This window comes from Phasianus colchicus, chromosome 7 (genome assembly GCF_987193195.1).
Source record: "Phasianus colchicus chromosome 7, bPhaCol1.hap1.1, whole genome shotgun sequence".
In the NCBI taxonomy this organism is placed as follows: Eukaryota; Metazoa; Chordata; class Aves; order Galliformes; family Phasianidae; genus Phasianus; species Phasianus colchicus.
This window is the reverse complement of record NC_143442.1, coordinates 31,266,299-31,281,722: the sequence shown is the minus strand read 5'-3', so window position 1 is coordinate 31,281,722 and position 15,424 is coordinate 31,266,299. Positions and strand designations below refer to the sequence as shown.

The 15,424-nt window shown below is 39.7% G+C and overlaps 1 protein-coding gene and 1 long non-coding RNA gene across 43 annotated transcripts in view; one reads left to right on the top strand and one right to left on the bottom strand.

The window, feature by feature from the left end:
* The window catches only part of ZNF804A (zinc finger protein 804A), a 455,187-nt gene that overhangs the window by 412,429 nt on the left and 27,334 nt on the right, over nt 1-15,424 (top strand). For 22 of the 38 annotated variants that reach the window (XR_004168445.2, XM_090144338.1, XM_090144330.1 and 19 more), the window contains 6 exons: nt 109-233; nt 2,307-2,420; nt 5,326-8,874; nt 8,966-9,068; nt 9,967-10,094; nt 15,253-15,330. The gene's annotated coding sequence lies outside the window, so the exon portion shown is untranslated. Of the gene's footprint in view, nt 1-105; nt 234-2,306; nt 2,421-5,325; nt 8,875-8,965; nt 9,069-9,966; nt 10,095-11,453; nt 11,858-12,424; nt 12,514-15,252; nt 15,331-15,424 lie in introns of all 38 variants that reach the window. The other 16 variants (XM_090144333.1, XM_090144336.1, XM_090144320.1 and 13 more) reach the window with 13 other exon arrangements.
* Nucleotides 12,954-15,424, bottom strand: part of LOC116235935 (uncharacterized) — a 352,161-nt gene continuing 349,690 nt past the window's right edge. For all 5 annotated transcript variants that reach the window (XR_016468421.1, XR_016468418.1, XR_016468417.1 and 2 more), the window contains one exon: nt 12,954-13,899. This is a non-coding gene — a long non-coding RNA (uncharacterized LOC116235935). The remainder of the gene's footprint in view (nt 13,900-15,424) is intronic.

Genomic DNA, 15,424 nt, shown 5'->3' with positions numbered 1-15,424 from the left:
TGACCACTCTAGTCTTAGTGTTTGCAGCCATTTTAGACATGATGGCAGACAACTCATCATGGCCCAGTTTGTTGAGCTGCTTTCCACTACTGTAACTTCTTGAAGTAGGTTCCTGCGTTGCAAAAGAGGAGGGGTTCCTGGGTAGTGAGCTGAAGCGACGGAGAACCAGCTTCAGAGGAAGATGCATGAAAGAGGCAAAGACTTCATGTTAAGCCTGGCACCTTCTTAGGCTGGTGAGTGGTGAAATTCAATGTTCATCTTTCCATAACCTGCGGGACGTTCTTTTTCTCAGAATAAAAAAGAAGGGAAAAACAGCATTAGATAGACTTAGGAGGGAAGGAGCAGCTACACTAAACTAACTTGAATTTGTACAGATGCTTGCAAATCATAGATTTTCTTAAATCTTTCATGGAAACATACTGTACAGTTTGTATAATGCCTAAAATCTCAGATATCGCTTTGCCACAGATTTCACATGAGAAGTTTGTTCTACACTGATAGGATTTCAGACTCCTCTGAGGAGATAATTTGTACCTAACTTAACTAATGCTTGATTTTTACACAGAGATCATTTTATGCAGTGATCATTCACTGCTTTCAACAGTCCAAACTGGAAAGGCCCATTACAAAATTTATCAGTAAGATAGCAGTGTCATAGGAGAGTAGTAATTGCTTTGAACAACAACAGGAAAAGAAAATAACCCAAAAAATGTCAAATTTCTTCAAAATGCAGGGAGTCAGCTTCATGTGGAAGCATATTTATCATCAGGTGCTTTTCTTATATTCAGTTCTAGACTTTTGCTTTAAAAGTGCTTTTCAATTCCATTTCTCTATTTGAAATATACTCACCCAAATATCTGAACTGCCATTTCCCAAGGAAGATCCGAGCCTGTGGCAGTGCAATAAAGTTGATCTTTGATGTCAGGGGCATCAGGAGCCACATCATGGTGTAGAAATAATGAGCTACGAGGGCAGCTATGTTTTTTCAGGCACTGATGCTGAGTGAGGTATCCTAGTGCAGGATGAGGGCATGCTGCCTTCCAGTGAATGCATCTACCAGACTTTAGGCTCACCTGCAGTGATGCTGGCTGCAAAGGCATTTAGCATTAATTGGCCACATGCGGTGTGTGAAAGATGTTGAGTTGTGTGATGAAAGCTGATAGATAAATGTAGAGTGAACAAACAAAAGCATTTTACTGGAGTATTATGAGGCAACTGAAATAACTCAAGTAATGCTGTATGTTCAGGCAAGGAAGCCTCCTGGATGAAGTAATACCCTGTAGCAGTGCATGTAGAATCATAGAATCTTTTGAAATGGGAAGGATGCTCAAAGGCCATCTAGTCTAGCTCCCCTGCAACGAACAGCAAAGTGCACAGCTATATCAGGGTGCTCAGAGCCTGGTCCAGCCTGACCTTGAAAGTCTCCAGGAAGGGGACATCCACCACATCACTGAGCAGCCTGTGCCAGTGCCTCACCACTGTCACTGGAAAAGACTTTTTTCTTATAACTAACTGAAATCTCCTCTCTTTACATTTGAAACCATTTCCCCTTGTCCTGTCATCTCAGATGCTGCTCCCCTTCTTAAAGCTCCCCTTTAGATCCTGACAGGCCGCTTGCAGCCTCCTCTTCTCCAGGCTGAACAGCCCCAGCTCTCTCAGTCTGTCCTCCTGGGTGAGATGTCCCATCCTTTGGATCGTTTTTGTGGCCCTCTTCTAGATGCACTCAAAGGATTTTTCAAGTATTTCACTTCAATTTGTATGTATGTAAGGGTACATTCAGAGGTTTCTTTTTTAATAATTAATAATATATATCTTTTTAATATGGACACATCTTATGCTTCTAAGGCCTTATGCCCTGGGATAGAATCCTACTCTTGGCTTACCTTTTGAGCGTGTGTCCCACTGCCATTACCAGCTTCTCGTGTTAAAGCTTCTCAGGTGCAGAGTCTGCTTGCAATGATGTGGTTTTAGGACGTGTTTGTTTTTTCCCAAGAGCTGATGGGCTGCTGTCATTCCAGGCATCCCTTAAATGTTCAGCTGGATGATGAGATGAGCACCTGTCTGTTTCCACAGTTTGCATAATTTGTATTTCTGTAGGTGGTGCAGTACACAATTCTTGGAGGTGTGTGTGAAACGGTCCTGAATGATGAGGGAGTGCTGGAAAAAACAGATGAGAAGTTCCAGCTGTTTCTACTGCCATTTAATTTTTAAACATGGATGGACAAGGGAGAGAATAGCAAGGGGAGGGAGAAGAAAGGATTTGGGGATTGCAAATGTTTCCGTGCCAGTAACGTGCTATTTTTCAGCTCCAAAAGAACTCTCTGTAATGCGGAAATGAAGTGGTTTACCCAGCAGAAAATAAGTGTTGCTGCTGTATTGTTTTTGGCAGGAGTTGGTGGTTCATCATTTGGACACATCAGGTACTTTCTCTGTGGCTGTCGTGTAATTTAAAATGATAGTATTGCATATGTTGACAAAATCATGGAGTATTGATTGGTGGTAGAAAACTAGCAGGATGGGAACATTCATCTATGCAGTACTATTTTGAAAATGAGTTGGAAAAGCACTTTTCTTGCTAGTTTGTTTGCTGTGCTCTATCTTGATTTACCAGGTGGAAAACTGGATAATTGTGGACTATCTTGAAATCTCTCTGTGTTTGGTATTGTATCACTAGCAGTTCCTGTTCCCAGCAATTTTAAAGACTTCAGGACGGGATGCAGCTGTTTAGGCTGAACTTGGTATAGAGGCATAATGCCACTTCTTTAGTAAGTCCCTTGTATTGCTGTTAAAAGCAAGAGTCACTTCCACCTATAGTGTCTATGACCAAAAAAACCTGATGCGCCTCTAACCTATTACTGATGCGTTTTAGTGTTGACTGATTTACTTCTTTATTCTTACTGATCCTCAGGCTGACAGTAACATTGCAAAGCAGTACTCAGTTATTATTGTGAACTATTTGGCAGAAGCAAGCAGATGCAGATGAGCTGAACTCTGTTCTGCCTAACTTGATTGGGGTGGTAACATCTTTTTCCTTAGTAACATCTTTTTCCTTAATTAGTAGCAATCCGAAGACTAGAAAAAATCTAGCAATGCTGTCCACTTGAACAGTACTAGCTTATTTGGCTCGTCTTACTCTTTGGCATCTGTATTTCTATGTACCTTAGTACTGTTTTCTTATAGTTAGACTGATCCTGAGCGGTTTCCTGTTTTGTCCAGGCAATCATTTCTTAAATCATACAAATTGGGAAGCCAAACTGATACGAACAGACTTTGTGTGAGAGATGGATTGCCCTAAGTAGCAGGCTAGGACTCCAGAAACTCAATTTCAGTGATCATCTCATGCAAGGACTTCTACTGTGATCTTGCTTAATCCGTTAATCGGTCTGTGAGATGCGTATCCTACCAAGATCAGTAAATGTATTTGTTCTGATTTCAGTGAATTTTAACTTCCTCTAAGTGTAACCATTGTTATATTCATCTACATTTTCTGTAATACAGACAGTGCACAGTGTATGCTTAAGCATCTGAAAAGCATCAGAAAGTGTGGCTGTGGTGGCACATGAGTAATGCTACTGACAATAGAAGAAAACAGCCATTTGAAGGTCAGGTTACCACAAATTCAGAAAATATTTGTCATGCCCGGAGAACTGATCTGAAATTTGATCAATCTGGGAGAATAAATCACAGCAGAAAGCATGTGTTAGAACTATCCCTTACAGAAACTCCCAATGGAATTTGTTTTATGGAACCAGGCTTAAATATTTGTATTAGTAATAGGCCTAGCATGCTGGAAGGAAGCTTTGTAGAATATGTGCAACACAAAACAAAATTTGGTGTGCAATACAAGAAGCATACAAGTGTATTTTCCCTGCTCCCCACTGTCATCCTCCCAGAGATGGTAACAGTGGAACTACAGAAAAATGGCAGGAGCAGCAGAAAGAGCAACGTGTACATCAGTGCTTTCAGGCAGACCAACGCTTTTCTTCTGTGCTGGACGAAAGTGGATGGCTTTAAATATGAGTAATTATTAACCATATTAACCTCATTTTGTGCATCTTGGTGGTAGTATTTTAGATTATATAACCAAAAAGAAATGCTAACTAAGCATAAGGGGACAGTGAAGCAGAAGAGACAGGAGTGACTAACTTCTGAGACTTGCTGCCAGCAGATAGTTCCTTGTAGTGCTAACTTGACCTAAATTTAAGAAAAAAAGTAATAAAACAATAATAATAAAAAAATTAATACTATTTGTCATAAAACTAAGCATACGTCATAGTGCCGATTATCTTAAAATAACAAAAAAGAAAAAATGTCTTTTGAGAAACAGTAAAAGCCATTGTAAAAGTATTAGATTTATCCCAGGGTTTCTCTGGGTCTACAACATAGAACTGTTTTCATTGTTTATAGGTCAGGGCAAAGGGGCAAGGAAACCTTTGTCCTTTAGCTGTGCCAATCCACGTAACGAAGTCAGTGTCCTACATAAACTGAGAGAAGGCAAAACCCAAATAAGAAAGCTTTGTCTGGTATTACTGGTGATATCTAGGGTTACCAGTAAACAACAAAAGATACTTCTACAGAACAGTAGAGAGCTTGCACAGGTCTTTTCCCCTGAATAGCAAATAAGACATAACCCTAAACCTGGCAGATCTGCTCTGCGCCAATTGAACCAATGCTGGCTTTCACAGTTTACGCTAACATGAGTTGGAACAACTGTAATATCTGTAGAGCAGAGGAGGAGGAAAAAATCTGCTGTAGTGTTCGGTTTGGAATTCTTTTCAGCCAGAATGCTGAATTTAGTACACAATACAATTCCTCCTAAATGAAGGAGGATGGCATGGAAGGGAAGGAGACAAGCAACGTAGCTGAAGAGAAATTTAAAGTGCAGCGGTATAAACGGCATGTTTCTCTTGCTTCTGCTGTTAATTACTGAAGAAACAAGTCTAGGTAGTTTATCCTCTTCTGCTATTTTTTTTCCAATCACCTTTATTCTAAGAATTTCTTACCAATAGCTCTATTTTGTCTTTCATCCACAGTATTGAAGGACGGAGTTTCTATGCAAAATTAACAGTGGTGTAAATCCACAGCAGTTATTAGGATTGGCTGTTGATTACTTACCTGACAGTAATGATTTCATTAGCTCCTAGCAGTAGGCCTTTGTTATTTTGGGGTCAGCCATGGGTAAGTAGTGATCTGTAAGTTCTGTTGTGCTAACATAGCCTCAAATTCTCCAAATCAAACACACCTTTATCCCAGTTCTCTCATTTTTTTTTTTAATTAGCTAATATGTATTGGGCTTTGTTCTTTTTCATCCCCTTGCTTTCTTAGATGAGCTCAGATGAACTTTGGTACTTGCATTCGCTTGCTCTGCGATTGGATCACGTGAACCCAAACCCGTGGGGCTCTGAAACGAGAGCAGCAGTAAAAGATGAAGATTGCAGTAAGGTAGAAAGGATGTATGTATTGTCGATAGATCGCTCTGGTTTTGATGTTGCGAGCATAAAATTGTAAAGATGAAGTGTAAAGAAGGCATTTTCAACACTATGTTGCAGAAATAGACAATGTGAATCTTACTGTTTGCTTTATGACTATGCACTATTGCTTTCAGACACTTGTTGGTCTGTGGTCTGCTACGGCAGGCATGTCCAACCCATGGCCCAGCACATCTCTCATTGTGGCTGCCCCTGCTCTACGCCATCATGGCAGCAGCTCTTCCTGCCTTGTGCCCAGCACCAACCAAACACTGGTGTGCTGTGAATCCCTTCTGGGCTGAAACCAGGGCATGGGGAGGGAGCAATGCAGTGCCGACCATAAGGTAAGCTTACGGCAAATAAGTTTTAGAGCTTTGGCTAAGTCCTGTGAGCAGTGAAAAATGTGCAGCCATGCTTTCTATTTTGATAAAGGAATTTGAGTTTGAAGATTGCTGAAAAAATCATCAATTTTTTTGTTAATTTACAACTCTATTTTCAGTCTACAAAAATACATTATCTGTGAATTTTCAAATGGAATATTTTATCTCTTCACCAAACTCTTGTAAGTCCTCTCTTTCCAGAGGGAAACATCCCTCAGTTTATGATCACACCTCATTCATGTCCTCGCTTCTTGGCAGTGCGTGCATTTGTGAACAACTGTTTTGAAGGATGAAGCACAGGAAGAGTAAAATTTTAACCAAATTCTCTACTCTAAGAATTGTAGTCACTGCTATTGAACCAGCCTGATGCATTGATTTCACAAAGTAAAATATCCCACTAGTTTTATGTTTTTTGTTGCTCTACTTTTTTACTTAATTTAACTAAAAAATTTAAGTCTTTATTTATAATAATTTATATTCATTAACTATGGTATATATTTAATGAGGGCTGCTCCAAAGTAATGCATGCTAACTTATTCTGTTGGCCCACGATATCAGAGGCGGATGGTGGTATGGCAGTAGAGGTTGAACTTTCCCAACAGTATGCTGTTACAGTTCGTTGCTGTGTGACAAATAGCAGCAGAGGGGCAGGCTGACAGAATAGCATCTGACATGGAAGTGCGTATGAAGCAAAGGTTGAATTCTTCCATGTAGAAAAAAGGTCACCCATTGATGTTCATACTCTTACTGAATGTGTATGGAGACCTAACAGTGGATGTGAGCACCGTGAGGTGCTGAGTGGTGTGTTTCAGCAGTGACAGCAGGGACAGTGGATCATCTCTGCTGGTACAGATTTTTGTAAGTGTGGCGTGTGGGCTTTTGTTCATCACTGGCAAAAATGCACAGCTAATGGGAGTTCACAAGGTGGAAAAATAGCACTTTGTATTTGAGAATTTGCTCCATCAAGTAGTGTTATTGTGCTCTTTGTATCTGCTTTAGTTTCCATGGAAATGTATGGGTGGCATTACTTTTGTAGGAGTGACCTACATATATGTGGCCCAAGACATTTCCTCTACACTCGGTGCGGCCCAGGCAAGCTGGAAGGTTGGACCCTGTGTGCTGTGGTCTTCTTCATAGCCTCCTGTTTTCACAGAAGCGCTCTGGGGGCTGTTTTTATCTGAACGCAGTGATTGCTGTAGCTGCTATTCTGTACCTCATGTTGGTGTGGATGGGGATTTCATGTTGCTTGCATTTATTTTTGAGAGGGCTTTAAATCTTGTTAGAGGAGATAACTTGGCCTTTCATGTCACGTTTCTTGATCTGAGGATGTGTAAAGATATTGCACAGCAGTAAGAAAAAAGTCCTAACTTAGATGAAGCAGTTGTTCATCTCATTTATGAAATCAGTTAATGGGTATGATTGGCTAGCTTCCCGTGGCACAACTGTATGCCACTTGCTTCATACATCAGATGCATTTTCTATATAATAAATTGTAAAGTTTGAAAGCTTTTACTCAGTTTTTAGGCACAAAATGTTATTTTTGTATTAAATATAATGGTAAGATTTTGTCTTAAAATACAAATCTAGTTGTATTGAAATGGCAGTTGGTTCTGACTAGATTCCTTTGCCTTAAAAGGGAACTTTCAGCCACAGTGTAAGGACCTTCTTGGTTGGCCATCTAGCTATGGGAAATATAAACTGTGCTTAATTCAAATATTACTCTTTTCGATTTTTATATCAATTTCCAGAGGCCTACCTAAGTGTTAAGCTTCCTTTATAAAAGCACAGGCAATAAAATTGTTGCTGCTGCCAGCTTGTATGCCTGAAAGCTCAGGGTTTTTTGTCCTAACTGTATCAGGCTTTTTTAATAAAAAATATTAACTTTCTTCACAAACTTGTCTGACATAGAGAAGAAAAATATCTTTCACTCAAAGAAAGTATCAGTTATATTTAATGATTAAAACAAATTGTTGTAAGAGAAGACAGAAGGCAAATGGAAGAAAAATCTGGGGAAAGGCAAGCTGTAAAAGCCCCTGGTTTCTCACCATACTGAAAATGGATCTTAGTTTTCTTGGTGGACCTGAGTTTTCAAGAATAGTTGCAAGTAGCAAATCGACTGAATATTTGAGTTTAAATCTTATATTCTTATATTATCTGAATATTAGAGTTTAAATCTTGTTTTATCAAATACCAAAAAATCCTAAACTAAATAGTAAATGGTTTGCAGCTGAGCAGTGTCTCATCTTTCAAAAGCCCTGATAGCTGAAGCTAGAGGTAAATGGAAACTGCAAAAGCAAAAAGTGGCAAGAAGTGTTTCAGGGCTTTGCTTTTGTATGCACAAGGGTGGAGCCATTTTGCAATATGTCAGGGGAAGAAGATGGAGCTGTGAGTGATGGTACTGCACAGGCTTGGCATACTTCAGAGCTTCAAAACCAGTTGTTTCCGTGCTTCCATATTTTGGGATCTACAAATGAAGAGAAGCTGTCAGTCAGGTTGTACCCAGTGCTCTGGATGGAAAACAAGGAGATGCTCAGAGAGGTGGTGTATACCCCGTCCCCGTAGACACTCAAGGTAAGACTGAATGGGGATCTGAGCACTCTGAGCTGTGAGTGTCCCTGTTCATTGCAGGGAAGTTGGACTTGATGCCCTCTGCATGTCCTTTCCAATTCAAACAATTCTATGATTTTAAGTGTGAAGTATGTCTTCACAAAAAGAAAGAACGCTAAGAACGTTCAGCCTTGGGAATTGTATTTCACCATGTGAATGAAATACATTCTGTTAAAGCATGCATCACATTTGCCAATCATTGTCTTCATCATAAAAATTCATGCTATTATGGACATCTAAAGCACACAGTGTGATAGTATCTTGTTTCCTGCAGCTCATGCATTGTCTCCCCAGAAGTATATCTGCAACCACCTAAGAGCCCAAGCCTGTAAGATCTGAAACCTTTTGCACGGTATCTGATTGGCTGAGGGACCAGAGAGATCACCTGTGCAGCTCAGTTTCTCTCTTCACAAGTCAAGGTATGTGTATGAAAAAACTTGTCCTCCTTTTTTTGCAGCTGTGAACTAAAAATATTTGGCATAGGTAAAGCTTCTGCCTTGTATTTTTCAGTTTCCTCATTGAGGTGCTTTCTTCCTCCTCTAACTTCAGCTGCTCCAAAGGATGCCTGGAACAAAACAGTCTTCAAATGCTTCTCTCCGCTGGCACTAGCAAGGTAGGAGGTGAATCACATGGGACAACTAAAAGGCACTTTCTTAGCTGAGGAGGACTCAGTCTGGCACGTATCAATGATGACAGCATTGTATTGAGAGCTTTGCCAGGGAGGGCTGCCTTACAGCTGCATCTGTTGAGCAGCCAATGCATGGTCTCTCCTCTCTCCTGTTTTGTGACATAAATTTTATGTAAGTCCCATAGCTCAGAACAGTCAGTAATCAGCAGCACATACAGTTTCCGTAGGAAATAAACTTTCCAATTGTGTCACAGACTAGAATTGCAAACATTGAACCTTTAGAACTAGAAACATTCAGCTTGCTGGTCAGCTATCAGTACACCTTTCAGCTGACAATTATATTAGTGAGGCTGGAAATAAATATATTATTGTTTTCAGAAGGGATTTAATGTTTAAAATGATGATTGTGTAAGTGGCACTAGATACTAAATCTTGCTGTCTTATTACAAAGAAATATAATTACCATGAACTAAGACCAACTGGAAAAAATGCAGTCCTATAGGTTTGTTGCTTTGTTTTCTGCGTGCTACAGACAGTGTAAATGAAAGAAGAAATGACAGGATCACTGCAGAACAAGTCTGCTTCACTTGATAATGAACAGCACAGGCCAATGCCTAAAGGAGCACTGAGCACCCAGCCCTGGAAATCTGAGACACCAGCACTTGCCAGGGATGGGAAAAGGGACAGCTCTCCTGGCACTTGCTCTGGGTTGTCAGCATTCAGAGAAACATACTCACATGATAAAATCTGCATAGTATAGGTTATTAACGCAGTATTCTATCTCCTGCCTCAGTGCAAAAGTTATAATGTAGTACCTTCTTTTCCGCTTGTGTTTTATATTAATGCTTAAAAAAAATAATTCCGTTGTGTTTGTTTTCTCTAGGGTGTTCTGCCAATTCCTACATCAGCTCCCCTTGATCTGGGTCCTGAGAACTCAGCGAGTGCTGTATTCTGAAGCTAGGAGCCATAGAGTTGGGCATTCTGACTGCGTGCTGCCTCTGTGCCTAGACGGTATGTACAGTGAACCGGATGTCTGTAATTTGAATGTGTCTTAACTGGGCTGTGCTGAGATCTCCAGACTTTAATGTAATGGTTTAAAGTTTCCATTTATGCTTACTGCTCCTCATGAGTGTTCCTTACTCCATCGTAAGGTGTTTGTCAGGTGCTAACAGTACAGTCCAACTGGGACTGCAGTATGCTCTGGAACTCAATTTGTATGTTCTGAGAAATACATTAAGCTAAACACAGTGGTGTTCTCCACAACCACTACTTTGAAAACATACGGTTGGCGAGGGCAATCACTGGAGTCATTTCACTAACGCGGTTTTAGCGCGCTTTTCAGCTTGCTTCTCCAGCCATCTCTCTCTATCCGCGTGTGTTGTGGCAGCCTTAGCAAACCTTCTGTGTGTGTGCTAGAACTGCAGTCCTCCTCTTAAATTGTATCCCTGAGATGCACCAATACTACACATTTCTTTCCCAAATGCTGCCAGTGAATTTTGGGCGTCCATTTTCTGAAAGCGTTTCTGGTCTATTTTAATGAATGGTTTCTGTGAAAATTAATTCTGTGTGTATATTGTGAGAAGTCTAGTGATACTTTACTCCAGTCTCTCCTTCATTCTCTGCCTCCATCCCCGCCCCCAGCAGTTATAAAGGCAGGGACTTTCCCTCCTCAGTGAAACACTTGCTGTCAGTAGCAATGTTGTAGAGGAAGAAACTTTTATGCAAAGGTCAGGGAATTTTGTAAGGATCATAATTTCCTAAAGGCTTCATTAACCTTTACAAAATACTTGCCGCTGCATCGCACAAGATACGATTAAATGACCTTTAACATTCAGAGCGATAAATGGAAGTAACAACCTCGAGGTATCACAAATAGTATTGATGCTTCCCAATACCGACCTCCCATCATGAGTCTTAGTGCAGAGAACAGACTTGAAATACGATGCTCTGCCTATGATGAAGCCTAGTTTCTGTGGTGTACGTAATCCAGGAAAAGTATTTACCTGTGTTAGTGCCTGGTGGAACGCTAAGGTGAGGTGGCACAGTAGCATCTCCTCCTTTCTGCAAGTATTCCAGAAACTGTCTCACAGATGATAAACATTCAAAGTAATGAGGCCCATCCCTTTATTTTGAGTAGATACCAGAGCCTGGAATTCTGTGATTTCCTGAAAATCTTTTTATCCAGCTACACATGGCTCACGGTCCATGTTCTGTTAAAGGGCCACAGAGAAATTAGATGAGTACCTTTTTTAAACTACCTGTCCAAACTCTTGTTTAGCCAAAAGAAATGAAGATTTCTGTGTGCTATCAACATAGCAGAACCAGAAAAGCTGGTCCAGTCTTAACCACAAATAACAAGGCTATTTCTAGTATTCATTTGTAGGAAGCCGTCAGGAACTCTTCTTTGCGAAGCCAACAAATGGTATGAAATAAAGCAGACAAGTAATGAGTTGAATTGGAAAAAATTCATGCTCTGTGAACCAGTGACATGATTACAAACTTAGAGGAAAATACTGATATGCACACTGAAACAAAGGTAAACATAACCAAATAACGTTAAAGATAACACACGTATTCATATTCATGTTGGACAAAGCAGAACTGTGGTGCTTTGAGTCTTTAATTTAGACTCATCTTGGTACTTAGGTACCAGAGAAGGCCATCTGAGGAGTTCCTCCGTCCTTCATTTATTCAGATTCTCTGAACATGGCTGTGTAATCATTTTCTTAAATTTTGCCCACGGTGCACTCATGGCTACGGTATCCAAACTTGAGGTAATCTATGCAGTACCATTTAATTGTACAGAATTACACAGAGATGAGAAACCAGAAACTACTGACTTGACTGTGTTAATTATAATTTCAGAGGTTATGGAAGAAATGTTTTCAGTGTTGGGTTGCTGTTTTGCATTTGTTTCGAGCGAGTTTGGTATTTTTTGTGGGTTTTTCTTACAATTTCAAGTTTTAAATAATGTTTAAAGATGCATGTGTAGTTTTGTGTGCCTTCAGATAGAGTTACAAGTAGCAAGCACTGAAAATCTGATTTTTTGCTAGTGAATTCTCATATTGCAGATGGAGAGCAATACTCAAAAAGGTCACAGGCCAGCTTATCATAAACATTTTTCCATGCTGAGAGTATTTCCATAACAAAGAAGGAACTGAGCTATTCTATTTTTGCTTGTTCATTTGTAATCCGGCCAATTTAAGGTCACTTGTATGGATTTGATTTAGAAGTGTACCATATACATTGCTTTAGAAGTCTTTAGTCTCTTTCTTTTGGAAAAAATACTGTCTCTGATTTCCTCATTTTTCTTTTCTCGTTTCAATCATTCCTTTACTAAGCAAAAATGATAGCATGAGAGGTAATGGAGAGGGCAGAGCGGCGTGTCAGGCAAAAGACCTGGAGGCTGAGGCTATGAAACCTGACTGAGGTAAGAGCAGGCAGAAAGAAGCAGACGGGGAGAGGTAGAGAACTAGAAAAGCAAAGTGTTACAGACTGGCTGAGAGTCAGGAATCAGTTATGGTCATCGATTGTGTTATGGCTATATAAAAGAATACACAGCAGTGCAACACTTGATCTATACATACGGTATTGTCTTAAAAAGGGAGAATTCACATGGTTAAAAAGATAGCAGAGAGTACTGAGTGGGAAGAGCAAAGGCTCTTAGTGAGTTTATCAAGCGGCTAGTGTTATTCTCCAGTCCTGTGAGCTGCAAATCTTGTATGGGTTTTAGTAAATATCGTATACCAGCACTGTAACAGAGGCATAAAATTGGTACTGAGGCGTTGTCAAATACTTTCGTGTGGCCTTTTATTTATTTCCTAGGTAACTTGTTCCTCATTTTCTATGGTTTATTAACTAGTTGGGTAAGCACGTGCATAATGCCTCACTGAAACGAGATTTTTGACTCTCTCCCTCTGCTAATATCAAGCCTGTGCATATGTGTGATTGGGCTGTTCTGCAGAGCTTCTTTCTTTTCACCTTCTTTGGATATTTTTTTCTTCGTAAAACTGAAGCTTGAGCTTTCTATTTTGCCACGAGTCTGTGTGCCTAAGAGAACACCGTGCCGCTTGAAAAAAGAATTAAGTTTAGCTGAAATCAACTTTACTTATGAAAGTACCAGGAAAACAGTTTTCTAGCTATTTTGTTGTTGTTTGCAAGTTTGGTTAAAACATTTAGGGGAAATTACCACCTGCTCATCATCACAAGCAGGAAAGAAAGGTGATGCTGTTGCGTAGCAACATCACCTCCAAATAACCAAGCATTTTCAGATATTATGCAACATCATAAAGAAGAAAAAATTGCAGTTTCAATTCAGCTGAATATTTTATGGGAAACTTAGTTTTGAGCCTACTGTTAGAAAAGCCATTTCCCTTAAGCTGCTTTGCAGCATAGAAAAGAGTCTGGAATTTGACTACTACTTAGCTTTGAGAGCCAAAACCTACTCTGCGTGTATTCAAAAAAGCTGTGGTGATTTCTCATTATCCCAACACGTTCTGCAGTGAGCTGTGCACAGACCTGTCTTTGGATGAGGTGCTCCATAGATCTCTCTAAGGTACTTCTAAGTAAAACCATGAGAGGTGTTGGCCTTCTCAATAGCAGCACATAATAAAGAATCTAACTTTTAATTACCAAGTGAGAAGCAGATCATTGAGTCGGATAAAAATCACTTGCAGCACTGCGGGTGTGATGTCGTTATGTTCACGTACAGCATCGATCCCTAGCAGTTGGACTTCATTGTATGCCCTGGTCCCGTAATCAGTTAATGCTGCTTTCACTGCAGGGACCTCAGCCTGCCTCGACCAGTGGCAATATGCTAGAAAAATAATTAGGAAATAAATGTTAAACTAAATTTCCTGTAATCTAAAGAAATGTAAATAAATAGAAACAAACAAAATGCACAGAAGACAACAAGTTAAATGAGGTGAATTTAAACTATGCAAAAATAACATTAAATCAGTATTTCTTGTGTTTCCTTTTTGAGGAGATCATCTTGTTTAAAATGTTAGTCTGTCAAGCTAGTAGATGGGAGAAGAAAATCTTTTCTGATTTAAAGGTTGTCACAAGTTACTGTTCATGGCCAGCTGAAATTTCTTTTTCTGATTTTAGCTCTGATGTGGCAATTCCCATCTCGTTATTGTTTTGGTAGAGCTGGATGGGTACCTATTCCTACCACGCCGGTCCCATGCAGCACACTTTCTTGTGTGTTTGCCAGAACAACGTACGAATTATAATAAGGAAAAGCCTAGGAAAGGCAATCCAGAGTGCAGCCTGCGACAGTGATTGCGTGTTGTGAGTTTGTGTATGTAGGTGGGAATTTGAGGTGGCTGTGATGGCAGTATTTGGGAGACTGAAGACCTTGTTAAATAAGTAAAGCTGATGATATCAAGTAGCATAATCACAATCTTATATGACCTAATATTCAGATGTCGTATCAGTGGTTCCCTAAATCCACTGGATCGGGTTGGAACTAATATGCAATAAGCCAACAATACCATTTAGTCTTTTGCATGTAGAATGTCTATCTGAAAATCTTTGGAAGAATAAACTGATGCATAAGTCTATGCAATGTGATGGTTTGTACGAAGTTAAATATATTCTTCTTTGTATGTTACGTTTTTTTCTCTCATATTCCTGTATGTCCTCCTTTTGATAACTATAGAAATAACTATATGAAACTGGCATTCCAGACATCCAGGATGTTGTTTTTGTTATTTGTTCAAATTTCATTTTTGCATTTGATTTCTTTTTTTTCCATGGTTTTCTGAAGAAGCAGGTCTGTAGTCCAGGACAGTCCTCACTTTGTTCGGCTGCACTTAGACGTTTCCTATTTAAATCTGCATTTTTGCCTTCATCTGCTTCTTGTCTGGCCAGTCCTTGAATCCTTTGTTAAGATTCCTGAGCTGTTACAGTCTGCACCGTACTCATTTTAGACTGTGGGTGCACGTGATGCAGTAATGTTGATGGATTACTTTTATACGTTTGCATTTGAATTTCTAATCTGCAAACCATTCATACTTTCTCCCCTTTTTTCATTAAAAAAGAATGAATGTACCCAGAAATAGTCAACTCTTTATTCTGTCTTAAATGAAAAAGAATAAGACCAAACAGTAAGCCATGCCTCCTTGCAGCAGTTCAAGTAAATATTATTACTTTATTTATTTTACAGAGCTGTCATCGGGCAAGAGGAGGAGAAATGAGACTGGAAAAAATAAGAGGGATAAAACGACATTATTCTGAGGGAAAGGTAAGAGTCTGGCTTGTTTTATTGCTCTATTCTGAGACGTCTGCAGATTTCACATGTACGTGCAGTGGTGACAGACGTTGTCAGCGTTCACAAA